General features: G+C 43.6%; 1 protein-coding gene across 1 annotated transcript in view; it reads right to left on the bottom strand.

Annotated features, from left to right (window-relative positions):
- WASHC1 (WASH complex subunit 1) overlaps window positions 1–8,859 on the bottom strand; it is a 66,643-nt gene extending 57,784 nt beyond the window's left edge. The window contains exon 1 of the mRNA XM_080971629.1: window positions 8,705–8,859. The gene's annotated coding sequence lies outside the window, so the exon portion shown is untranslated. The remainder of the gene's footprint in view (window positions 1–8,704) is intronic.
- Between the last annotated feature and the right edge of the window lie 18,244 nt (window positions 8,860–27,103).

Raw genomic sequence — 27,103 nt, 5'->3', positions numbered from 1 at the left:
TATTTAGACTAGTAAAAATGTTTTTAAAGGAACCAGGTGGGATAATGAAATAGTTGAATAGCAGAGATATCGCACCCAGCAGAGATATCACGCTTGTTAAGACCCCATGCAAGGGACAAACAAGATTTACAAAACTGTACATTTAGTGGACCAATGTAAGAGAGAAGCCCATCTGGGCCCCAAAAGTTGTGGGTGGGAGGGAAAAGAAACAGAATAGATGTATATTACACCCGGATTTTTTCAAACACAGTACTATTGTCCCATAGTTTATGACTCACATGCTTATTAAAGTTATATTTAAGTAAGCAATGGGTTTCTGCAAATGAAAAAGCAGCTGTATTTCTAAGATAGGAGGGGAAAGAGAGAACTGGGACCCAAAAACTTGGGTGTGGGAGAGAAAACACTTCCGATATACAGTGGTACCTTGGTCTACGAACAGCCCTGTTAATGAACAATTTGGTGAACAAACTCCACAAAACTGGAAGTAGGTGTTCTGGTTAGCGAACAGTGGAAGGGCACTGGCAGTGGGAGGCCTCAGTAGGAAAGGTGTGCCTTGGTTTAAGAACGCTTTAGTTTAAGAATTGACTTCCAGAACGAATTAAGTTTGTAAACTGAGGTACCACTGTATTCTGTGGACATACAGAAGGGGAAAGTTACGCTCAGCAGCAACAAGTCAGCCACAACTGTAAACTTGCCAAAGGCAATGGAACAGCAGCAGAGCAGAACAGATCTGATGGAACCAGGGAAATCAGCCAACAAAGTATAAAGCAACCAAAGGAGCCAAAGTAATCAATGTAAATAAGGCAACAGGAGCAAATTAACGCAGGCAATAGAGCTTAGAAACAGGAGTTTGCATTTTATGGACACCAAAAAATGCAGGCAGACAAGCAAGGAAATAGGTTCCCAAAGTGCTTGTCTCATAAGTTATTCTGATTTGTCCTGTAAGGTTTGCCATGAGGAGAAAAGTCCTGTCAACCTCTGATCCTCATTCTAGCAGGTTGTGGCTGATGACAGTGGCCAAGCCACTAAGACAAGTGAGCAGGATCTAGAGTGGACCACGGTGCTTGCCAACTCCTTGGTGAGTTTGCAGTTCGTCTCACAAGGATGCTCATCTAAGGATTACAATAAATGCACAGCAAACCTTTCATGTGCTTTTTCACACATCTCATAGCCAACCTATGAGGGCCTGAAGCTTAGTTGAAGCCACAGCAGCAATAGGAGATTGTACAGAAAGGTCAGTTGTCACACCGTCCATGGTTGGATGCAGAGGGTCAGTCTGGCCTGTGAATGGAGGGCTGGCAGAAACACTTGAGAAACTTTGTGCTACAGAGAGCAGGAAAAAAATGTTGCCACATGGAGTGCTCCTCTGCAAGGTTCTAGCCAGGATATTCTACTGCATTTCCTCCCAGGCTTTCTGTGTGCCCCCACCCCACCCCAGAGTTACCCATCATTCCATAGATACTGAGCGGTTTGGGAGGGAATTTTACGTATTCTTTTCCTTTAACAAAACATTTTTGTAGTGCTGTAAACCCCAGGTTTCCCCTGAGCCTGATGTTAACTCCTCTTTTTCAAGGATTGACACTCAGAGTTTAGTATTAGTAGAATATAGTAGAAATGTTCATCTCAGCACTGTTGATAGTGGTCATTGTGTAGACTGTCTCGTTTTGCAAGGACAGCTATTGTATAGTGAAATCTACCTCAATAAAGAAAGAAGTAGCAGACACAGCCAAGTTGCCAAAAAGATCTGGAGACCACATTTTTATTTTATTTTACCAGTAACAGAACCACTCCTCTCAAGGACTCTGAAGATGCAGTATTAAACTCGCCTCTTCAGGGTATTGTTCAGCCTCTCAAGAGTTCCACATACATTACAAAAATCTCAACACAGATCTACGGGTCAGCATGCAAAAGTGTTTGCTGTGCCCACCTCTGCTGATGTGGGCTTTGTAACAGCATTTTCCACAGCACGTCTGCCTTCCAGCTATCTCCCTCTGAGCACAAAACTAAAATTTAACACCACTGCAAATGCTATTAACAGTTCACCGAGTCATTTCTTTTTTTTATTTTACTTTAGGCAGTGGAGAATTTCGATCACAACAAAGGCATTCATCATAGCAGCGCCTGTATTCATTTTATAAACATTAGTAATGAGAGGATAGAGGCAGGGTTGATTGAGATCCCCAGTGTTTGCGGATCAAAATGCAGAGTTAGTGTCATCAGTGGTTAGTAACGTTATTTCAGGTGGCTTAGTCTTCTCCAAGGATGGGGAACCTGCGGCCTCCAGATGCTCGTCTACTCAAAATCCCATGGCAAATGATGAGCTATAACAGGAACTGTAATCCAACAACATCTGGTGGGCCAGAAATTTCCCATTCCTGCTCTAATGGTTAAGAGACTGAGCTGTGAATCAGATTGTATGTCTCATAAATACAGTAGGCATCTCAGTACCAGCTACAGGGGAGCAAGAACAGGAGGGAGGAAGTATGGCCCTCATGTTCTATCAATGGGCTTCCCACAAGTATCTGGTTAGTCACTGTGGGAAACAGAATATATTCATAGATAAGGCTTTAGGCTATGAAGGTGGTTCTTCTTCTTTATTATTTTTTAAAAGAATTACTGTGGAGACAACAAGTACAATCCTCCAAAGCAAGAACGTAACAAAATGTAATAAAACAACTCTTATGCCCCAAACCTGGGTAAGGTAAGATATATGTTGCAGGTATAATAGAACAGTAACATTAATATTGATGAGGAAACCAGATGATAATTCGAGAAAAGAGCCATGGAGGAAGACTCTGCTTATATAAAAAGTCCCAGATTTTTGCTCAACCATAGTTTCCTGAGGTAAGCCAACATCTCTCCACAGCAGCCCTATTATCTATAATATGGTAAAAAGAATATGAATTGGTTTACAGGGCCGTGGAAAGAATGACCAAGATATGGTACTGTGAAGCAAGCCATCGTTTTTCAGCTTGAGTTTCCGTACCTCTAAAATGAGAACAGCTACAGTTTCTCCCACAGGATTCTCTAAGAATAAGGACCCCCACAACAGTTTGCATATCTAAAATGTTCTTAACATGACCTGTCAACTTTGGAATTACAGGTGGTAACTATTTTGTGTGGGGCTTCTGTTCCCAGCCGCCATGCATGTTGGTGGAGCACGCATAAGCATGCTGCACTCCAGCCCTGTTCTGCCCTGCCATTACACCCCTGTTCTGCCCTATTCTGGGTCAAAAAGGGACCCATGCATCAGCGATTGTGCATCAATTGGAAATGCCTAAAATGGTTGCTGCCTTTACACGTACAAAAGTTAACAGGCTGCAATGTTTTTATTACCTATTCTGTTCATAAAAGGTAAAGGTAAAGGTACCCCTGCCCATACGGGCCAGTCGTGTCCGACTCTGGGGTTGCGCGCCCATCTCGCTTAAGAGGCCGGGGGCCAGCGCTGTCCGGAGACACTTCCAGGTCACGTGGCCAGCGTGACGAAGCTGCTCTGGCAAGCCTGCACCAGCGCAGCACACGGAAACGCCGTTTACCTTCCCGCTATAAAGCAGTACCTATTTATCTACTTGCACTTAAGAGTGCTTTCGAACTGCTAGGTGGGCAGGAGCTGGGACCGAACGACGGGAGCTCACCCTCCCGCGGGGATTCGAACCGCCGACCATGCGATCGGCAAGTCCTAGGCACTGAGGTTTTACCCACAGCGCCACCCGCGTCCCTACCTTGTGCTATATATGGCATAGTGAAAGTCCGAACTGGGGATTGGAGAGTACCAGGTTGCTTCCATTTTATAAAAAAAGCAGCTTCCCTGGAGAGTTTTCATTTGACCAGGTAAGAGACTATTTACAAGCCAAGGCTCAGGAGCATCAAAGTGAAATTTACAACAGAACTGTATTCATGAAATCATTTCTACAAGGAACACAAGGGGGTTTAATACAGCATCAAAACAGAAAATGTCTTGAGACAAAATACTGGTACATTTTGCAAAGCTTAGTCATCAGCTCAATCCATCACTTGCTTTAACTGCAAACACTCAGTATACAGACGAATATTTCACAAAGTAATATTCATAGCTTTAATGCATGCCACCAGCTGGAGATCTGGGTAATGAGAACCAGCCAATACCCTGCAGCTTCTTCTAATGCCTCAAGTAGGAGGCAACTGGGGAGAGGGAGAGTCTCTGGAGAGGCTGGTCCTATCTCATTCAAGATGCATCGATTAAAACTGAGAAATGTATTCCCCACAGCTTTCTTCTGAAAGCTGCATTCTGAATGGCTTGCACCTATCCCCCTAATCCACCCCTCGAGTCAGCCCAACAAAAACAAATGAGAAAAAAATATATTCCAAAGGGGCAGTCATGTTAGCATGATGCAGAAGAGAAATATTCTTGCGAAACCTGAAAGTGCTGCTCAAAATGCAGATCACAATCCACTGGTGATATTCTGATGTTTCTAGATGGCTCATCCAACATGGGGCACTTTTTTCCCATTTTCAGAGGTGTTTCCCCTCCCCCCCAAGACAACCCACAGTCACCAATGTGCAGCCCGCTTTGGACAGAGGCTCATTCATTTGCTCCGTCAGCCCCTACAGGCTGCTTAGGCTCTGCTGCTTACTGTATGTAAACCTACATTAATATTTAAAAATAAAATGTAACTTGTTCAATGTTAACAACAGATGCAATAATATTGCATTTTCCAGTGCAGAGGGAAGATGTAGAGATTAAAAGGTGAAAGTTTAAAGGCAAATCATTTTTCAGATGCATGAAATAATAATTTCAGTGGGTAGGTGTCTATACAGTGGGTGGTATGTGACTAAGTCATAGAGAAAACCCACTGAAATGAATGGACAAGTTAGAATCTTCAGACTGGAGTCTTCAGACTGGAGTCAGGCTCTGTAAACATTTTGCTGAATTGTAAGAGATAGGCTTTAAAATGCACTCAAACCCTGTGTGCAGAGTATCTGTTTTCATTTATTTTATTTTTTTACAAAATTAGTTTTACAACATCAAGAAAAAAAACTTGAAAAGCAAACAATTTATCATATATATCTTATTTTGACTCCCCTCCCCCTCTTTCTGTGGCTCCTTATTTTTATAATATTTTACTGCATTTCCAAATTAAACCAATTTATTATTTATCCCTTATGTTCCACATACATTTATTTTCCACAGCTGCACATTTTATATTAAGCCTGCTAATGTCTTAATTTGTTTACAATAATTTTGTATATACACTATAAATGATTTCCATTCTTTCTGCAGGTTATCTGTTTTCAGTTAACGTACCTCTGGGCAAATAACATGATTATCTACTAAATAAGCCAGCCGGACTCCTTTTCAAAAGGACTTCATTTATGCCACTAAGAAAACCCCTTTCACAACACATGCAATAATTCTGCTGCCGCATTAAATGACAGTACACATGGTATTTATTTCACAGACTGCCTTTATCTTGTAAGAAAATACCGGTAATTATGGACAACTTCAATGGTTAATATGTGGATTTCTGACTCCGCGCAACTGCTGGCAACATGGCTTTGCACAAATTACATTAAATCCTCTTTCTGTGGCTGAGGCGACTGTTCCTCTAAACTAGAAGTGAGAGCACTTAGGCCTGGGAACAAAATGCAGCCCAATCGTAACCATGAATGTTAGATGAGAGCAAGAAGCCACACAGAAACAAGATGAGAGAGGGACCCAGGGAAGGTGCTCATGCCACATTTAGTAGGAGCGTGCACTCAATGAGATGCACCTCAGCATCTGGACTTTTCCAAATACACAAAAAGCCCTCTTTAAAAGTATCATAGTGAAGAAAATTTCTCAAACAAAATCAAAATAAATTTAAGCAACTCCCAGTGCCTGCGAGTCCAAGCTTATCCAAGCTGTCCGAAACAACATGGAAAGGTCAGCCACCCAGCATTTATGCCAATGCAATATTGGAGAGCCATTGCTCATTGACAAAGAACATGCTTTGCACGCAGAAAGTCTAAAAGTTCAGTCTCTGACCTCTCTGGATCTCAGTTAACAAAAGTTGGTAGAGACTTCAGAGACTGCTGTCAAAGTGGGCAAACACAACAGAGTGTTCTCTGTTATTTCACGTGGCGGCTTCTGTAGTTGCATTTGGATACAGCACTAAACCACAGTTTATGGTCCTGAGACTCATGCATACCTCCCCCACCCCAACACAGAAACAAGAAGATTGGAAGCATCCAGTTCTCTAACCACAGGTTATCATTTCACCTGAACTGGGACAAACTGTAGTTATTTTAACCACTGTTTTTCCAAAACCATCCAAGATCAGAAAATACCCTTTGACAAATTGAGGCTAGTTGAAAACAGAAACAGATGCTTCTGATTTCCTTGCTTCTGCACCAGAGCACAGCCATGAGCATGAACTTAAGGCTCATTTGCGTAGCACTACACTGTGGTTTAACATTACATCCAAATTCCATGTTATTACACTAGCACTAAGACAAGTTAAAAGGAACTTTTCTCACTCAGAAATCCTAGGTACTACAGTTCTTGAGAGTGGAAGTCTCAACAGCTATATTAGTTTTCATCTATAGCATCAAATCTGTTTGAGGCTTTTCCAAACAATTCCAAAAAAGCATGTTTGAAATTATCCAGTGCAATTTCATGTGTGTATAAATGTTATCCACATGGGACAGAAGGCAGCCAGATGTACACTGTAACCATGTAGGCTTCCCATGCTCATTGCAAATAATACAAGTAATAAAAAAACTCTCACATGGAAACATCTTGTTAGGGCAACACTCTATGGGTGGGTACACACAAGCCCTATAAGCTACGAGAGGTCAATGTTTTGTTCATACAAGTTGCCCTTTAAACAATCAACAGCCCAAACAGCCTCGTGCAAGTCAAGTCACAAACACACAACACATTCACAGCACAAATCACATTGCTTTTGTACTAAATTAATTGTCATGGTGCCACCCAAAGAATCATGTATACTGGCAAGGATACTGAGGATTCTCTGTTTGGTATCCATGTCCCATGGGACAGTCTCAAAGGCATATTTTATCTCAGGCTTGCTGAAGAAAACAGCACAATCCTACAAATAGATTATAGAATGATATCGGCCATCCAGTTTATAGACCATTCAGTCCACCTCCTGTTTGATACGGGAAATCCAAATAGGGTGCTCCCAACACACAGCTCGACCCACTTCCAGTAAGCAAGAGCCCCCAATACTCTGAATTGTTCCATTATCAAACTGATTTTAACATCAAGAATTTCAATAAAACTATACCCTCTGAAACTTGACCTAGCACTGCCCTCTGAGGAAGCACAAGTCCTTACCTTCTTCTACATGATAACCCTCCAAGCCCTAGAAGTATACTATCAGCCCCTCCACCATCTTCTTGCTAAACATATCCAGTTCCTTCAATTTCTCCTCATGCTTCTTCATGCTAATGCGCACTGCAGGCCCTCCTCTGAACCTGTTCTGGTGTGCAACTCCTTCTTACAGTGTGGTGCCAAAAACCCTGGTCACAGTACTCAAGATGAAGTCAGAACAAAGTGCAGAACAAAGTGGAACTATTGCTTCCCATAACTTTAAAACAATGGTTCTAAAATCACATTAACCTCATTTGCAATGACACCACAGCACTAACTTGCATTCAGCTTGTTACTGACTACTCAGAACCACATCCCACTGAGTTCAAAGGCGCATAATTCCAGATAGGTGTGAAGAGGATTGCAGCGTAAGCTGAACTGGGGCCAGTCAGCAGGTGCGATATTGTAGGGAAGCCCCAAATACGCTATAGACGGATGGGGAATATGTGACCCTCTGGATGTTGCTGGACTCCTGACTTCCATTGACCTCAGCCAACACAACCAATGTTCAGGGATGATGGGAGAAACATCTGGAGGGCCACAGGTCCCCCACCTGCATGACACAAAAGAAAAAGCAAGCTATGGGCGAAATGAATCATGAAAGTAAAATAAAAAGACATAGCGCTCGCTCCATCACAGAATTACCGTTGTCAGGGTTCCCCAGGTGGTGGTGGTGGTGGGGAGAAAATTACTGAACCAGTTTGTAGTGTAGAGATATGGTGACAAAGAAGATTGTAAACCGCCCTATTATCCTCAGATGAAGGGAGGGTATGTTGTTGTTATTGTTTAGTCATTTAGTCGTGTCCGACTCTATACAAATCTAATAAACTACAACAACAACAATAATAACAACATGGGACATAAACGTTGCAGAAGGCTGCCGGTTTATAGGAAAAGCGCTGTTGTTAAAAACAACAGCAGCGCAGCCCCATTTCCTCAAGACACCCGAGGGTGGGTGTGAGAGAGAAAATCACTCTGTAATGCATTGCAGGTGAGGAGAGGGAGGCTGGAATTCTGTCTTTTCGAGCGACGGACACTGGGAAACTATTCTTCATAAAACACGGATTAAAAGTGGCTTGACGTGGTAAATTAAGGGCACGCGGATTCCTTTTCCCAATAGCCCGCTCCCCTTTCCGGCCCTTCGCATCCAAACCTTCCTCAAAGGCAGCTGCCCTAAACGAGCAGCCGACCGCCCTGCCCTGGAGGCAGACCCCAAGCGGCGGCTCCTGCCCCACGAGAGGCCCTCGCTCGCCGCCCCAGAGAGAGAGAGGTGAACGGGCGAGGCCGCCGCCCCGTCTGAGCTCGGGCCCAGGTGGGCGAGCCTTGCGAGAGACCCTCCCGGATTCTCACCTGCACGGAGAAACTCGAGGCAGGCCGCCCCGCTCCTAGCAACCGAGGAGGTGAGGGACGCAGCGAGGAAGCAGCACGACGCGGGACTTCCGCCCACACCTTAAATTCACTTCCGCCCCAACAAGGGCTCTCGGCTGCTTCACCGGCTCCAGCGGCTCTTGCTTCCGCCCGCCGCTGCTGCCGAGGCTCCGCGTGCCTACGGATCCTCGGAGGTCCCAAAAGACCTGATCTCTCGAACTCGGTCTAGACGTCCTCTTGCTGCGATCTGCGTGGTGCCTTGCATGTTTCTGCAGCCTGCCTTCTTTGTTGCTGTTGTTTAGTCGTTTAGTCGTGTCCGACTCTTCGTGACCCCATGGACCAGAGCACGCCAGGCACTCCTGTCTTCCACTGCCTCCCGCAGTTTGGTCAAACTCATGCTGGTAGCCTCGAGAACACTATCCAACCATCTCGTCCTCTGTCGTCCCCTTCTCCTTGTGCCCTCCATCTTTCCCAACATCAGGGTCTTTTCCAGGGAGTCTTCTCTTCTCATGAGGTGGCCAAAGTATTGGAGCCTCAGCTTCACGATCTGTCCTTCCAGTGAGCACTCAGGGCTGATTTCCTTAAGAATGGATAGGTTTGATCTTCTTGCAGTCCATGGCACTCTCAAGAGTCTCCTCCAGCACCAGAATTCAAAAGCATCAATTCTTCGGCAATCAGCCTTCTTTATGGTCCAGCTTTCACTTCCATACATCACTACTGGGAAAACCATAGCTTTTACTATACGGACCTTTGTTGGCAAGGTGATGTCTCTACTTTTTAAGATGCTGTCTAAGTTTGTCATTGCTTTTCTCCCAAGAAGCAGGCGTCTTTTAATTTCGTGGCTGCTGTTACCATCTGCAGTGATCATGGAGCCCAAGAAAGTAAAATCTCTCACTGCCTCCATTTCTTCCCCTTCTATTTGCCAGGAGGTGATGGGACCAGTTGCCATGATCTTTGTTTTTTTGATGTTGAGCTTCAGACCATATTTTGCGCTCTCCTCTTTCACCCTCATTAAAAGGTTCTTTAATTCCTCCTCACTTTCTGCCATCAAGGTTGTGTCATCTGCATATCTGAGGTTGTTGATATTTCTTCCGGTGATCTTAATTCCGGCTAGGGATTCATCCAGCCCAGCCTTTCGCATGATGAATTCTGCATATAAGTTAAATAAGCAGGGAGACAATATACAGCCTTGTCGTACTCCTTTCCCAATTTTGAACCAATCAGTTGTTCCATATCCAGTTCTAACTGTAGCTTCTTGTCCCACATAGAGATTTCTCAGGCGACAGATGAGGTGATCAGGCACTCCCATTTCTTTAAGAACTTGACATAGTTTGCTGTGGTCGACACAGTCAAAGGCTTTTGCATAGTCAATGAAGCAGAAGTAGATGTCTTTCTGGAACTCTCTAGCTTTCTCCATAATCCAGCGCATGTTTGCAATTTGGTCTCTGGTTCCTCTGCCTCTTCTAAATCCAGCTTGCACTTCTGGGAGTTCTCGGTCCACGTACTGCTTAAGCCTTCCTTGTAGAATTTTAAGCATAACCTTGCTAGCATGTGAAATGAGTGCAATTGTGCAGTAGTTGGAGCATTCTTTGGCACTGCCCTTCTTTGGGATTGGGATGTAGACTGATCTTCTCCAATCCTCTGGCCACTGCTGAGTTTTCCAAACTTGCTGGCATATTGAGTGTACCACCTTAACGGCATCATCTTTTAAAATTTTAAATAGTTCAGCTGAAATACCATCACTTCCACTGGTCTTGTTATTTGCAGTGCTTTCTAAGGCCCATTTGACATCACTCTCCAGGATATCTGGCTCAAGGTCAGCAACCACACTACCTGGGATGTACGAGCCATCCATATCCTTCTGGTATAATTCCTCTGTGTATTCTTGCCACCTCTTCTTGATGTCTTCTGCTTCTGTTAGGTCCTTTCCACTTTTGTACTTTATTATGGTAATCTTTGTACGAAATGTTCCTTTCATATCTCCAATTTTCTTGAACAGATCTCTGGTTCTTCCCATTCTCTTGTTTTCCTCTATTTCTTTGCATTGCTTGTTTAAGAAGGCCTTTTTGTCTCTCCTTGCTATTTTTTGGAAATCTGCATTCAATTTCCTGTATCTTTCACTATCTCCATCACATTTTGCTTGCCATCTCTCCCCCGCTATTTGTAAGGCCTCGTTGGACAGCCACTTTGCTTTCTTGCATTTCTTTTTCATTGGGATGGTTTTCATTGCTGCCTCCTATATAATGTTGCGAGCCTCCACCCATAGTTCTTCAGGCACTCTGTCCAGCAAATCTAAATCCTTAAACCTGTTCCTCACTTCTACTGTGTATTCATAAGGGATTTGGTTTAGATTGTATTTTACCGGCCCAGTGGTTTTTCCTACTTTCTTCAGTTTAAGCTTGAATTTTGCTATAAGAAGCTGATGATCTGAGCCACAGTCAGCTCCAGGTCTTGTTTTTGCTGACTGTATAGAGCTTCTCCATCTTTGGCTGCAGAGAATATAATCAATCTGATTTCGATGCTGCTCATCTGGTGATGTCCATGTGTAGAGTCGTCTCTTGTGTTGTTGGAAAAGCGTGTTTGTGATGACCAGCTTGTTCTCTTGGCAGAACTCTATTAGCCTTTGCCCTGCTTCGTTTTGATCTCCAAGGCCAAACTTGCCAGTTGTTCCTTTTATCTCTTGATTCCCTACTTTAGCATTCCAATCCCCTATAATGAGTAGAACATCCTTCTTTGGTGTCACTTCTATAAGGTCTTGTAAGTCTTCATAGAATTGGTCAATTTCAGTTTCTTCAGCACCAGTAGTTGGTGCATAAACTTGGATTACTGTGATGTTAAAAGGTCTGCCTTGGATTCGTATTGAGATCATTCTATAATTTTTGAGATTGTATCCCAGTACAGCTTTCGCCACTCTTTTGTTGACTATGAGGGCCACTCCATTTCTTTTACGGGTTTCTTGCCCACAGTAGTAGATATGATAGTCACCCGAACTAAATTCACCCATTCCCGTCCATTTTAGTTCACTGATGCCCAGGATGTCAATATTTATTCTTGCCATCTCATTTTTGACCACATCCAACTTACCCAGGTTCATGGTTCTTACATTCCAGGTTCCTATGCAATATTTTTCTTTACAGCATTGGACTTTCCTTTCGCTTCCAGGCATATCCGCAACTGAGCGTCCTTTCGGCTTTGGCCCAGCCGCTTCATCAGCTCTGGATCTACTTGTACTTGTCCTCCGCTCTTCCCCAGTAGCATGTTGGACGCCTTCCGACCTGAGGGGCTCATCTTCCAGCGTCATAACTTTTATATGCCTGTTGTCTTTGTCCATGGAGTTTTCTTGGCAGGGATACTGGAGTGGCTTGCCGGTTCCTGCTCCAGGTGGATCACGTTTGGTCAAAACTCTCCACTATGACCTGTTTATCTTGGGTGCCCTGCTCGGCATAGTTCATAGCTTCTCTGAGTTATTCAAGCCCCTTCGCCATGGCAAGGCAGTGATCCATGAAGGGGGCCTGCCTTCTTAATACAGTATAAAGCGCGGAGCAAAGTTGCTGGTATAGTTTATAAGGATAATAAGCAACCGTCTATTTTCAGGGAGGGAGACACTTGGGCAGGAGTAATTTAAGGAGTTTTGTTGCGGCGGGGGAGGGAATTGTTGCTATTATCGGTATTCATTTTGTTTACGTGTTTTTTTAGGTCTTGAGATTTATGTGAAGACTGTGTATTTTTTATGTTTTGATGTTTATGACTACTTTTGTTATGTTTGAATTATGCACTTTTTTCATATTCCAAGCCGCCTTCGGCATGGCTTGAACTATGGAAAGTTAGCATACGAATAAAATTTATGAGAGAAGTTAGGGGGCTTTTATAGCCAGAAATATCAACCGCTGTACTTTTCTTCTTTACGGCACATCTTGGTGCAACCAGAGCCTCATTCCTGCCAATTCCCCTCCCTGCTGGAAAGCTTGCCTATTATTTTGTGGACGTTTTTGGTTGGCCGAATCAATGTATTTCCCTAATATGAATTTTGGAATTTTGCTTACAGGTCAGCATGGCTCTCTTTATGTTCCTTAATGTGGTGTGCCAAAGAATAACGGATTTACAGTGCACTCCTACACATGTCTATTCTGAGGGAAACCCAGCACTGAGTTCAGCGGGACCTACTCCCAAGTAAATGTGTACTGTATAGAATTGCAGCCTTAATCCAGCATGAACTTTCATGAACTATAGCTTATTTCATCAAATGAATGAAGCCAACACATAAACAATGGAACTTGCTCCCACAGTAGGCAGTGATGGCCAACAACTTGGATGGCTTTAAAATAGATGAATTAATGTGATGGACTATATGGAACTGGCAGAAATGACTGGCAGAATCCGAGACCAGGGAGAAGAGTCGGTGGAAGAAGATTGGAAAAAGTTTAAAGACTATTTACAGAAATATTGTAAAATTAATGAATGTTAGAATGATGTTGGATAGAAACTAAGTGGTTTCTAGCTGTAATGTTATAAGGGAATATGAAAAAATGGACTATTTATAGATAAAAATCTAATGTTACAATACTTTAAGATTGAAGATTAAGATAAACAAAGAGGGGAGGGATTTGCTGAACTAACAAACTGAATTGGAATACAGAAAAGGGAGGCGTGAGGAGGTCTGGGAAATAAGCAAATGAAAGATAAGTGATTGAAAGACTGAATTGTTTTTAACTATTTTTATTTTGTATTTTTCTTTTTTCTTTTTTTTATTTTGTAATACTTTGAAAACCTTAATAAATATCTTTTAAAAATAAAAATAAAATAGATGAATTAATGGAGGAGAGGCCTTGCCACAATGGCTATTCTGTGCCTCCACAGTGAAAAGCAGCAATACTTCTGAATACCAGTTGCTGGAAACCACAGGAGCGGGAGAGTGCTCTTGTGCTCGAATCCTGCTTGCTGGTTTCCCACAGGCATCTGTTTGATGACTGAGAAGAGGGTTCTGAACTAGATGGGCTATTGGCCTGATCCAGAAGGCTGCTCTTAATTGTCGCCGTTGGCAGATCTACCCCCCCCCCACACACATTACAGAGAGAAATTGTAGGTAGAGGGGTTCCAAAGACACACGGGATACATTTCCTAACCCAACCCCTATCAGTATCTCCTTGTGTAGATTACAGTGGTACCTCGGGTTAAATACGCTTCAGGTTACAGACTCCGCTAACCCAGAAATAGTACCTCGGGTTAAGAACTTTGCTTCAGGATGAGAACAGAAATTGTGCCCCGGCGGTGCGGCGGCAGCAGGAGGCCCCATTAGCTAAAGTGGTGCTTCAGGATAAGAACACTTTCAGGTTAAGAACGGACCTCCGGAACGAATTACGTACTTAACCCGAGGTACCACTGTATATGCCAACTAAGGATAACATTTTATGCATCTGATTCACAAACACTTAGGCCACATTTAACACAGTAAATGCTTGCCTTTTGTTCTTTATGTTGCAAGAAATTTGACACTGTTGTTCTTAACAGCTGTAGTGCGAGCAAAAATGCAACAGGTGATTAGTTGTGTCCACAAAACAAGTATGGCGACATCACTTTTTGGTGGAAGTGGATATACAGCACTTCCTTGTTGATCAATACGATCTCTCCTGCCTTGGTGTTCTGACAGCTAGCTTTATGTTTATACTCAACATTAAACCCATAATGCACATGAGGAACCTTTTGGAAACCATGTGACAATGGTGGTTGGGATCAGAGGCAGCAAGGCATAGAGCAGGGGTCAGCAAACTTTTTCAGCAGGGGGCTGGTCCACTGTCCTTCAGACCTTGTTTGGAGACTATATTTTGGAGGGGGGAAATGAACGAATTCCTATGCCCAACAAATAACCCAGAGATGCATTTTAAATAAAAGGACACATTCTACTCATGTAAAAACATGCTGATTCCCGGACCATCCGCAGGCCAGATTTAGAAGGCGATTGGGCCGGATCCGGCCCCTGGGCCTTAGTTTGCCTACCCATGGCATAGAGCAATGAATGTGATTCTTACCTATGCACAGTCTGCTGCATTCCAGCTACGCAAAAGTCAAGAGATTTCCACGCACCTCTCTCTCCACCCAGGCAAGCTGGAGACACTATCATTAATTAATTAATGTAAACAAGTAATATCACAGTTCAGTGACACATTCCACCCAGGCAAGTGGAACAAGCAGGGGCAGCAGCACTTAGTTTATGGTCCATCACAGCGGTCTCTCTTTTACTACTGCTTTTTTGTATTGCAACCTAATTGGTTGTACACCACCCAGAAAACCTAACAGGAAGGAGAGCTGTATATGAATGTTTTTACATACATAAAATAAATCAAAGCAATTCAGAGGTGTGTGTGGCTACTGTTCTGGGGAGAAAGGCCTTTGTGGGTAATCCTGGCCCGACTCGATGCAGGGAAATACCAGCAAGACAAAACTTTTCTTTGCAGCCTGGGATAAAACAGAGAGAAAAAGAAATAGTTTTGTTCCCCGTTGAAGTGATAATACCAGCAGTAAGAAAGGAATGTTCAATGTGGGTGTAAATTGCTGCAGTTTGAGCAGGTAGGTATGCTGGCATTCTCAGAACCCATCTTTTCTCAAACGCATTGTTTCCTATTTGTTCTGGGGGCCTGCAACTTGCAGCACAGTATCTCCTCTGCTTTCCTTTCCTTTTGTCTTCCCACTTCTGTGTACTACTGCTTTGAATGGTGGGGGGAGGGTGGAGAAAGAGAGAGAGAAGAAATAAAGGAAGTCGCTGGGAAGTGGTGACTCACATTCACGTGCTTGCTCTTTCCTCCCTCCGGAACTCCTTTGTGATTCCGAGCAATTAAAACACATTTGAAATAAATGAACAATTGGCTGAGTTCCTTGACTGATTCATTTGCAGGCAGGGGGATCCTTTTTAAAAAGTGATTCTCAGCTCTCCCATGAGCGACCTAGCAGTGGTGTATTAATAGTAATAATAATAATAGTAATAGTAGTAGTAATAGTAGTAGTAGTAGTAATAATAATAATAATAATAACAATAATAAAAATAATAATAGTGGAACATGAACTTGAAAGGCTGGTGTGGTGCACAAAGAGTAGTTGAAAGCAATATATATATACACAGAGAGAGAGAGCGCGACAGACAGACAGACATGTAAGTCTGCCATCATGCTGCAGTCTGCATGACGACAGGGTGGCGGGCAGCCCAGGCAAGCTGTTTAAGGAAGGTGGGGAGAGGCGTTTCACAGGGATCTTGGGGGCAAGCTGGGAGGGGAGAGGTGAGGGGATGGGTGAGGTGTAAAAGGAGGGTAGTTTAGTCAGGTGTAGGGGAAGGCAAAGTACCAAAGGGGTAGGCTTCTACATGCTTGGACAGGTGTCATGAGGCTAAGGTGGATCCTTATGAGGTGGAACGTCCTCACAACCAGCCCTGCAAGCTCAGGATATCATGTGGTGGCATAAGAACTTCCCTTACTGTTCGTCCATCCTCCTCCTCCTCTATTCTTGGAGGGCTCTATAGCCCAGGAGAGCCTTCAAAAATGCAATCATAAGCCAAAGAAAAAATTCAGTTCATTCCGCCACCTCATCCTGCTGCGTGTGTTGACCAGGCCTGCAAGACAACGAGCTGTAAGCAACTCTGAGCACGGAGCACATGTGTGGGTGTAGGAGCCTGTCAGAACCAGAAAGAAGGGAGCGGATGAAGCAGCAGTAATCCAATCTATTCCAATCCATTTTTATTTATTCTGTGGCTGATGGAAAGCTCTTCAAGTGCTTCACAATTACTTCAGATAAAAATCCAATTCAATCCAATTCAGAAAACCCAGTGTTAAGAGGACGGGGGGAACTGGCAGCTGTCAAGACCACAGGACCCTGCTGAGAATGGGAAGGAAGCCGGTGGTGTGATAGAAAGAAACCCCAGAATGAGGCAGGTTGGGATATTTCATTAAAAAAAACCAAAAAACTGGGCTACGGGGAATTAACACTGTACCATCAAGGTATTAAGCTATCAGTAACATATCTAATTGCCTGATTGACTAGAGTCAATGAACTGAGGCTGTAGTGTTTACGTGTACGATGAGATCCTAGAAATTATTTAGCACAGCAGCCAAGCTGAACCAGAAAGTACTTCATTAAAATCTCACCTCTGCCGTGAACTTGCTAGGTGGCCTCAGGCCTCAACGATCTGAAAATTCTTGGTAAGTATTATGGGTGCCTACTCATAGAATTGTAGAGTTGGAAGGGACCATGAGGGTCATCTACTCCAACCCCCTGCAATGCAGGAATCTTTTTGCCCCGAGATTAAGAGCCAACTAATCTATGATACATATCTGAAGGCACCCACTAGGTTCAGTCACCTGAGGTGAAGCACTGTGTGGAATGTTTCCTCTCTCTTCTTTCTTCCCCGCTCCAGCCCTTTTCAACCTTGGGTCCACAGATATTGTTGGACTACAACTCCCATCATCCCTGGCCACTGGTCCTGCTAGCTAGGGACGATATTTGTAGTCCAACAACATTTGGGGACCTAAGGTTGAAAAAGACAGAGAGAGTCAGTTGTGTACAAAGCTCAGAAGACTAGCAGTTGAGTCTCTGCCCCATTGCAGTGGTAATGGAACAACACCCTCCATTGTTCCCAAAGCAGCAGGCTTGTTTAGAGTGCAAAGGGTTGACCACATGCCACAAACACCTTTCTCTTCTGCCACCTTGCTGTTACTCCCTGCCCTCAGCAGGGAGGAAGCTGGCTCACTTTGCCTGATGGTAGGACTGGTCCCCACCATTTTGTGTGTGTCCCTTGGCTTTTCAGCTATAGGGTATAGGTGATATTGTTAAGAGGAAGCCGGTTGCCAAATGCATTATGATACAATGCTGTGATGATTGAAAGTCTAGTGTGGCGTGACCTGTTCCTGATTATATTTGAACTAGCCCTGACATGACATCTCTAGATAATCCTCTCAGTTACTGCAGAAACTGTAAAAATGCTGAATTGAGTGCACAGTGTCCCTAATACGCAGATGACATCATTTTCTGCAGTGGCAACCACGTTGTCAGCCTGCTAGGGATAAAACAATCTGGATTGCGCTGAAAATGTCAGTGGCCTGGAGAAAATCAATACTTTTGAATATTCAACTTGAGACATTGGAGATGGAACAGATAGAGAGCAAGCAAGGAAGGAAACAGGCAGAATGCAATTATCATCAATGAACTGTGATGGTTCTTTTGGAGGAGCCAAAAGATCTCCAGAAGGCTGTCATGAGGGACTGCCATTTAAGAGATGCCAATTGGTAGAATGGCAAAAGACATGTAGGGAGACTTGGAAGAAGGACATCAAAAGAGAACAGCCTGTTGCATCAACGACTCCAAGCTTTGAGCTAAAGGCAGAGCTAAGCCATAGGTGGCCATCAAGTGGGAACCAAGGAGCCTGAGCCAGGAGAAATGATATCACTCTTGCCCAGGTTTCTCAGTGGGTCTTTCTTTGAGCATCAAGGTCTACTTGAGTTCTAACATCCTTTCCCCCCTGGTATCACTGTCCCATCTTTCCTCTTGACTTGTTCTTCCGGGAGGTCAAGGGGATAGAGCAGCTCCCCTATGAGGAAAGGCTGCTGCATTTGGGACTTTTTAGTTTAGAGAAAAGGAGAGGGACATGATAAAAGTTCATAAAATTCTGCACGGTGCAGAGGAAGTGGACAGAGTACAGTCGTCCCCCCTCTCTTGCAGCACGAAAGCTCATGGACATTCAATGAAGATGAATGTCCAAAGACTCAGGACAGATAAAAGAAAGTCCTTCTTCACGGCCTGCATAGCTGAACAATGGATCTGACTCTCACAGGATGGTCACCAACTGGGATGGCTTTAATAGAGCGTTGGACAAACTGATGAAACATAAGGCTATCAATTAATACTAGCTATGATGACTATGCTCTACCTCCATGATCAGAAGCCTCAATACTCCTGAATGCTAGTTTCTGGAAAGCACTGGAGAATGCTCTTGTGCTTGGGTCATGGGTGAAGGTTTACTACATGCAATTTGGGGAGGAATGTGGGTTATATAAGAACATAAGAAGAGCCTGCTGGATCAGGCCAGTAACATATCTAGTTCAGCAACCTGTTCTCACAGTGACCAACCAAATGTCTGTGGGAAACCCGCAAGCTGGAGCTGAGCACAAGAGCACACTCCCCACCAACTGTTATTGAGAAGTATTACAACCTTTGACCATGGAGAGCTCCACTGTGGGTCTGTTGCATAAGAGCAGTTGCATCAGCCCTCCAGATGTTTTTTGGCTTACAACTCCCATGATCCCTAGCTAGTAGGACCAGTGGTCAGGGATGATGGGAATTTGCCAGTACACATTTGAATCCATCCAAAAATAGTGACCACCGGATTGTTCTTTGCCTCCCAACTCCCAGTTCTCCACTCTTGACTTGCTCCAGATGGTTGCCCAGGTCCCAGCCCTGACAGTTTGCTTGAGCAAACAAGCCCCAAGCAGGGACAAGATAGATGCCAGTCCACCTCGGCCCTCATTCAGCTTCTCCACAGCCTGTGGGGTCTGGAGCTTGACAGATTGAAGGATGGGTCCTTGAGGACCATGCATTCCATGGCAACACCTATGGCCAGTGATGCTGGTGGCCACTGAGATTCCTGAAACTCATCTGCCCTTACTGCTTAAAGGGTTGTGCAAAGCCTCCCTTGGCTGGTACATGCAGTGATGTTTAATGCTCACTGACAAGCAATCTGCTCCTTCTTTGTCCTTTGCCAGGTGCATTCAATTAGTCTTTGCATAAAAGATTTGATGTTTGCTTAACCCATCCAGGCCAGTTACTTCAGAACTGTCCCATGATCAAAGTTAACTGGAGGCTTCCAGACCCCAAACTGCAACTGGAACACAGAGTAACATGTCATTTATCTCTCATTTCATTCGCTTGAAAAGGTATTGGGAGATCACTGGGTTTTCCTCCAGCCCTATGATTTCATTTTTTAAAATATACAAACCTTGACAGGGCTAGACAACATGGTGACCTTCAAATTTTGTTGGACTACAAGCCAGCACAGACAACAGTCAGGGATGATGGAAGTTGTAATCCAACAACATCCAGAGGGCTACCCCCGCCCTAAGAGATTTCCTGGCCACTCCTGGCTTTTCTTCAACTTCTGCCCTGGACATATTGCTCTTGTTCTGCCTTAGTTTCTCATTTGTTTAATGGGAATAATAGAGCCAATGGCTGGTATTCAAGTAAGTTAATTCATGTCCATTGATTTCAATGTGTCTACTCTGGGTAAAACTTAGCTGATCACTACCCTTACTTCCCATATTTGTTATGCAAACCTCAGCCCATTCAATAAACGAGAACGGTACAATAAATGAGAAATGCACTGCTTCACATTCCACCTGTAACCAAATCTTCGTGAAGGGGTGTTTCTATGCTAGAACCACAAATACAGAATACTCTTCCTCAATAAGCTTACCTTGCTACTTCATTGCTAAACAAGGACTGTAGGCAGATATAATCTTAGTAGTAAGTCTATTGAGGAAGCGCATTCACTGTGTTTGGGTCAGGTGTATAACTTTCTAATGTAGATCAAGCTCAGGGGAAACACATTCCTCTTGTTTGGGCTGGGAAAGGGTGAAACCACTAACTCACTTCCCTTCCTTCCCAGAGCAATCTTCCAATGTCTCAGAAATTGATTCTGCTTTAAATAAAATTGAAAGGTGAGAGATTGATCTACATTTAATTTAATAAATTTGCATATGACAATTTAAAAAATATAAAGAATAGACAGCTTGCCTGAAGTATCAAAGGAGGGGCACAACAGAAGTACAAATCTGCTTTCCATGCATTGGTCACTATGCTTTTCAAACACATTGCAATGGCAGATGGAACAGAAGACAGGCTCAAGCCATTGGGGAGAGATGCAGTGGACCCTGATTTATATGGGCATCTGTATTTATCTTGAGTTTTAGAAAAATGAAAATCTGTCCAACAGGCCTTTGGCAGTACCTAACGGAGATTGTTTAATTGCAACTTCTCTTTCAGTCACTGCAGGTTGTTGTATTACCGGGATTTCTTTTTAAAAAAATAATTAAGAATTGTAAACTGTAAGTGATTTTCACATACTGTGCATTGCCTCGAGTGATTTATAGCAGAGTGGCAATTTATAAATGTTTATAAAGAAACATTACCAGTGAATACAAGAAAGAATGCAAGGAACTTTGCAAGTGATTGGAGAAATTAGAGCAGTAATCATGTACATCCTTCTTTAAGGAAGAAGAATGGATCGAATTGGTCAGAGGGGTGGGGAAAAAAATGCTATTTCAGGCCTGTAGCGGGTTTGTTCAATTTGCTGTTCAGGTGCTGACTGCTGTTAGGAAACTTCAAAGGCCCTGTTTGCCCTTGTTGAAACCATACTTGAACCAGACTGCCCTTCAAAGGAGGCATATAAGGTGCCATCTAACTGTATTAGGACTCCACTCCAGATTTCTGTAGTTTACGCCTTAGCTTTCCCCACTCCCTGAAGATATCCTGCAAGGCAGTGGAGGTTTAGGATCAGAAATGTCCTGTTCCTAGATGGGTTACCTTCCCAGGTTGATGAGTCCCACCTGTCCCTCACTTCCTGTGCAGAAACTGCCTTGACCATTGGACCCACTATTGGTCTCATCTGCTCAATTGCACAGAGTCTGTCTTTGCATGCAGAAGAAGTCCCTAATTCACTGAGAGTTTGAGACCCATTGGCTACCCTCACCTGGTTTAGCTGGCCTGTCAAAGCTGACCCCAGGGTGTGGCCGCTGCTGCATATGGATAGCTTCTAGGAGTCGCAGGTGAGAGCTGAGTGCAGGATGGGGAACATAGGTGGGCAAACTACCCCAGAAGGAGCACAACATGCCCCCCCCACTAGAGGTACTGCCCTTCCCCTTTAGCAAAGAGCCTCTTTAGCATTCAACCAATGATGCTAATTCTGCTGAAATAGGATGCCTTCTAACGACATCACCAGACGTGCATTGAAAATTTCTGAAGAAGATGGTATCCTGCAATTGCAGCTACATCAGAGGGAGAACTGAGGCAGAGGTGAAAATGAGATCATGGGGGTAATAAAATAGGAAGTAAGGTAAAGGTAAAGGGACCCCTGACCATTAGGTCCAGTCGTGGCTGACTCTGGGGTTGCGGAGCTCATCCTGCTTTATTGGCCAAGGGAGCCGGCGTACAGCTTCCAGGTCATGTGGCCAGCATGACTAAGCTGCTTCTGGCAAACCAGAGCAGTGCATGGAAACGCCGTTTACCTTCCCGCCAGAACGGTACCTATTTATCTACTTGCACTTTGATGTGCTTTCGAACTGCTAGGTTGGCAGGAGCAGGGACCGAGCAATGGGAGCTCACCCTGCCAGCCTTCTGATTGGCAAGTCCTAGGCTCTGTGGTTTAACCCACAGCGCTACCCGCGTCCCAAAATGGGAAGTAGTATTGTATTAATACATCAGCTAAGACTGTTATTTCAGAAGCTTTGATTCTGTTCTGATAAACATGAAGAAGAAAGGAAGCCCTCTTAAAACACTAACATTTCAACAAATTAAACTGACCTGCAGAAAATGTTACTTGGGGAAAAAAAAGACATTGCACATACTTTTGTAAACCAAGAAATCTTTAATAAAAATATATATATTAAATAAGGACATACATGAAGCCTGGGCATGAATCCATTTCAGCAGGAAGGATTTAAAGCACTTACTGAAATTACTTAAGAGGTGTTTAACTTTGGCTGAATTATAGTTGTACTCTTTTCTTAAGCTCAGCTTTGAGGAAAAAGATATAGAAACAAATTATCTTATTAGAATGGAAGGGAAGAAAGGGTAATCAGAGTTGGGGACGGGGACATGTATCTTAGCATATCTGACACTTGAAAGCAGCAAGTTCCTTCAAAGGCAGTTTCCCCCCTTGATATCCATCTCCTAGTCCCACACAAGTCCTGAACAAGGTTGGCCTTGCTCAGCACATCTGATATTTAAGGCTGTGTGCATGCCATACATCAAAAGCTACATGATTTCTTCCCAAGGAATCCTGGGAACTGTAGCTTGTTAGAGCTTAGAATTGGAGCATTCTGGCTGCCTTGATCCTTGCATCAAGGAATCTCAAGGAACTAGGACTGGGCTCAGCCTATAAACTTCTGCATGATAACAGCAAAAACAACAACAAGAAGAAGACTCAAGGTCAACATGCACGGACATGAAATCTGGGCTGCAACCCAAAATGCTGATCAATTAATTATCTGAGTTATAATTAATTAATGCATTAATCCATCAAGTTCAGTGGCAGAGGATATGTTTGCTAAGGGTGCTGGGAATTGTAGTTTTTTGTGGGGAAAGCTATAGTTATATGCTTTCAGTGTACATTAAATGTGCTTTAATTGCATGGTGTGGATCTGCCCTTAGTCAAATTGCTTAGCATGATTTCAAATTTGTATTTTATATATATATTGTTGTAACCTGCCCTGGGACCTTATGGTGAAGGGTGGCAATTAGTTTGGCAATGAGCAGAATCCTCTTGCTTATCTTTCAGAGCTGCGGCTGTGCTATAGCATGTGCATAAACACTGACAACTGGGAAACACTGGTCTGTGAGCGCTCCAGTTGGAGAACAGCCTTTACCAAAGGTGTCATGGGCTTTGAAGACACTCGAACTCAGGACGCAAGGGAGAAAAGTGCTAAAAGGAAGGCACGCTTGGCAAATCCACACCGTGATCAACTCCTGCCCAGAAACCAATGTCCCCACTGTGGAAGGACGTGTGGATCCAGAATTGGCCTCCACAGTCACTTACGGACTCATTGTTAAAACCGTGTTTATGGAAGACAATCTTACTTGGCTACAAGTGATCGCCGAAGAGAAGAAGAAGAAGAAGAAGAAGAAGAAGAAGAAGAAGAAGAAGAAGAAGAGCTTTTGAGATAGGGACGCAACATTTAAAATATCCATCAGTTAGATCAACCCATTTAAAAACATTTCACCAACTAAACACTCTGTCACAAGAGACCAGGGCCCTGCGGGACTTGACATCTTTCCGCAGGGCCTGTAAGACAGAGCTGTTCCACCAGGCCTTTGGCCAGGGCACAGCCTGACTCCCTCCCTCAGCAATCTTCGCGGAGCTCTGGCCCAATGGGTGCCAGTGGCTTGAATTAATTAATTTTATAATGAATGATTTTAGAGTGTTTTTTATGCTGTACTTTTGTACTGTTTTATTGTTGTTAGCCGCCCTGAGCCCGGCTTCGGCTGGGGAGGGCGGGATATAAATAAAATTTATTATTATTATTATTAAAAGGTCCCCAATCATTTATCATGCAATCAGGGTAAGCGTGGGGTTTACAGAATTGTTCCTTGCAACTGTCACCCATATTTCGTGGAGTCAAGCTGCATCCCTTCCTGAGCAGTGATTCAAGGTGGTTCTTCTCCAGCACAAAATCCCCTGGAGCTCTTTCCATCTGCCTTCCTTCTATGGGAAGCAGTGTGTGCAAAAGAACTTTGGAACTTGACCTTTTCAGCAAATGGCAAAGTGGGCTGGGCGTTGATAAGGCTTGGACAGCAAAGTCAAAGAGCATTAAGGACAAAGCGACTGCAAAAGTAGCCTTGTGGAGAAAGTGCCAATGTACTATGTTTTTTTTAAAAAAAGAAAAATAGTCAAATAAAGAAGTCTGCATTTTTTTTTAAGCAAAGAGTTTAAACAAGGTTATACAGAGAGCTCTGGGCAACACCAGAACAGATCTGCATTGGACTCATCTGGATTATCAAATCTTTTTGAAAACCTTGACTGCTACCATCTCTGTGGCTGTCCTATGAGTACATAAGAATAACTCTCCTGGATCAGGTCAAAAGACCATCTAGTCCAGCATCCTGTTCTCACAGGGGTCAACTAGATGCCTATGAGAATTTCACATTAAGGAATATTTGAAAAAATACGTTGATATTTAAATCTTAGAATAGCTTTGGAAGTGGATATAGGCTGTAGGGTTAGAAGTAGAAGATAGGGTATTTTAAAATAGTATTATTTGTAAGAGATAAAATGTGAAGTTATTTTAAGTGTGATAAAAAAAAAAGATGGTTAGAAATTATGATATATGTAAACTGCTAAAGATGAATGAAAATGAAAATCAGATAGGTGGGACTTGGGGAAGCCCACTTAACAATGTTGAGAAAAATAAGGATAGGACAAGAATTAGTTTGTCTTTTCTGTTTGTGTTTTTTATTTGTGTTATAAAATGAATAAAAAATTTTGAAGAAAGAGAATTTCACAAACAGGACCTGAATGCAGCAGCACTCTCACTACGTGGGACTCCCAGCAACTGGTCTTCAGAGGCATACTGCCTTTGACTGTGGAGGGAGAACGTACCCATCATGGCTAGCTTAATTCTCCTTTAAAGCCACCCAGGTTAGGGGACATCGCTACATCTTGTGAGAGTGAGCATGGTCAATGGTCAGAGATACTAGTAGCTGTCATCCAAAACATATGGAGGGCAACAAGTTGGGAAAGGCTGGCTTACCGTGATGTGTGAATGCAATAGACACCCAGAGATGATGACCTCTTGCTAGCTTCACCACCTCACTTCATTTTAATCCACCTCAGGTCCTCCTCTAAACTTTTGCAAAACAATAAGCTTGATCAGTTTGAGATATTATGCCGCGTTGGAAGGGTATAGACTGCTGGAGGTCTGTGATACAGGAATTTTTTTGGGGGGGGGGGATCAGATGACGTTCTACTGCCTTAAATCAGTGGAATCTGTAGATTTGACTTATTTAGTAAACAAATCTGTAAAAGAATGCCATTTTAATTTCAGTTGCTAAGTAAATATTTAAAAATAAATTAAAAAATCCCAATAGCCAAAAGAAGTTCACCTGAAATATTTGTTTAGGGACAAAAATCCATGAAGTACTTAGCGTGATTAACATACTAATGTTAGCCTGCCTGGAGAGCTATGTGCAGAAATTTACATGCTTCCTAGAGACTGTCACTTGAAAAGAAATTAATTACTGGTTTTGATATTAAATTTGACTAGCGTTGTAATCCTTTACAGTTGCCCAGTTTAACTTCTTGGCCATCTATTATGTTGCACATTAATTTTATAGAACAATACATTTTCTAAAGGCTGTTCCCACTGCCCCTGTATATATATAGTAAGTGGGGGGGGGGGGGAATTTTCACCCTATATCATGACTAGCGGTTAGGTTCAATTACTGTCACAAAGCTATGCTAACATTCTCCCCTCCATTTTGGTGAAAGCAATTAGCGGATTAGTTTTGCATGTGGAATAAGCTTGCCCCTAGGCAGCGGGTGTCCATGCTTTCCTCAGATTTCTGGGACATTCAAGGGGTGCTGACTGCTTCAGTTCAATTGATCAGTTTGCTAGGCATTGATCAAGACCAGCATGGCTTAGCATACCAAAGTAGTTCTTCCCCTGTGGGCTCTTGCTTGTAAAAAATTGCTTACAGCTTAATTTCGACTGTCATTCAAACAAAGACATCTTTGCACCACTCAGACAGGAAATTAGCAGCAGGCTAGATTCCTCCCCACCCACCTCTGCATAAATATGAATTGCTTCCAAATATTTCACAGAGAGTGAAATTGCCTGAGGCTTTTTCTCCAAGGAGCTCACTGTGGTGTACAGAAGTTGCTCCCATCTTCATTTAATTCCCACAACAACCCTGCGATGTAGACTAAGCTTATACAGTTATTATATCTGTATTTATTCTCATTGCCATGGAAGGAAATTGTAGAGGGAATTATTGTACTTGCTGCATCACTGTGCTCTATGGGTAGCATGCAGCATTGGCCTGTGGTGAGCGTTCCATATGTGCAAGCATTGCAGCTTCCCCCCAACGTGTTTTTTTTTTGGGGGGGGTGTTCTCTCAATCCTCCAGAGCCAATTTTGGGTTGCGCAGGAGGGGAGGACCCCATTCAGGACCAGGGAGTCCCCCACACCGGCAAAGTGCAGAGGGGAGACAGAAATAGAGGACTCACACACTGCATACATCCCAGAAGTAATTTAATGCTGAGTTAATCGAAGCCCTCCATTTTTAAGTAAATCAGCCCTGAGTGCTCACTGGAAGGACAGATCCTGAAGCTAAGGCTCCAATACTTTGGCCACCTCATGAGAAGAGAAGACTCCCTAGAAAAGACCCTGATGTTGGGAAAGATGGAGGGCACAAGGAGAAGGGGACGACAGAGGACGAGATGGTTGGATAGTGTCCTTGAAGCTACCAGCATGAGTTTGACCAAACTGCGGGAGGCAGTGGAAGACAGGAGTGCCTGGCGTGCTCTGGTCCATGGGGTCACGAAGAGTCGGACACGACTAAACCAGTGGCGTAGCGTGGGGGGTGCAGGGGGGCCGGCCGCACCGGGCGCAACATCTGGGGGTTAGGGTTAGGGGG

Source organism: Podarcis pityusensis (genome assembly GCF_964106645.2).
Source record: "Podarcis pityusensis genome assembly, chromosome: 10".
Classification (NCBI taxonomy): domain Eukaryota; kingdom Metazoa; phylum Chordata; class Lepidosauria; order Squamata; family Lacertidae; genus Podarcis; species Podarcis pityusensis.
This window is presented reverse-complemented; position numbering and strand designations above follow the sequence as displayed.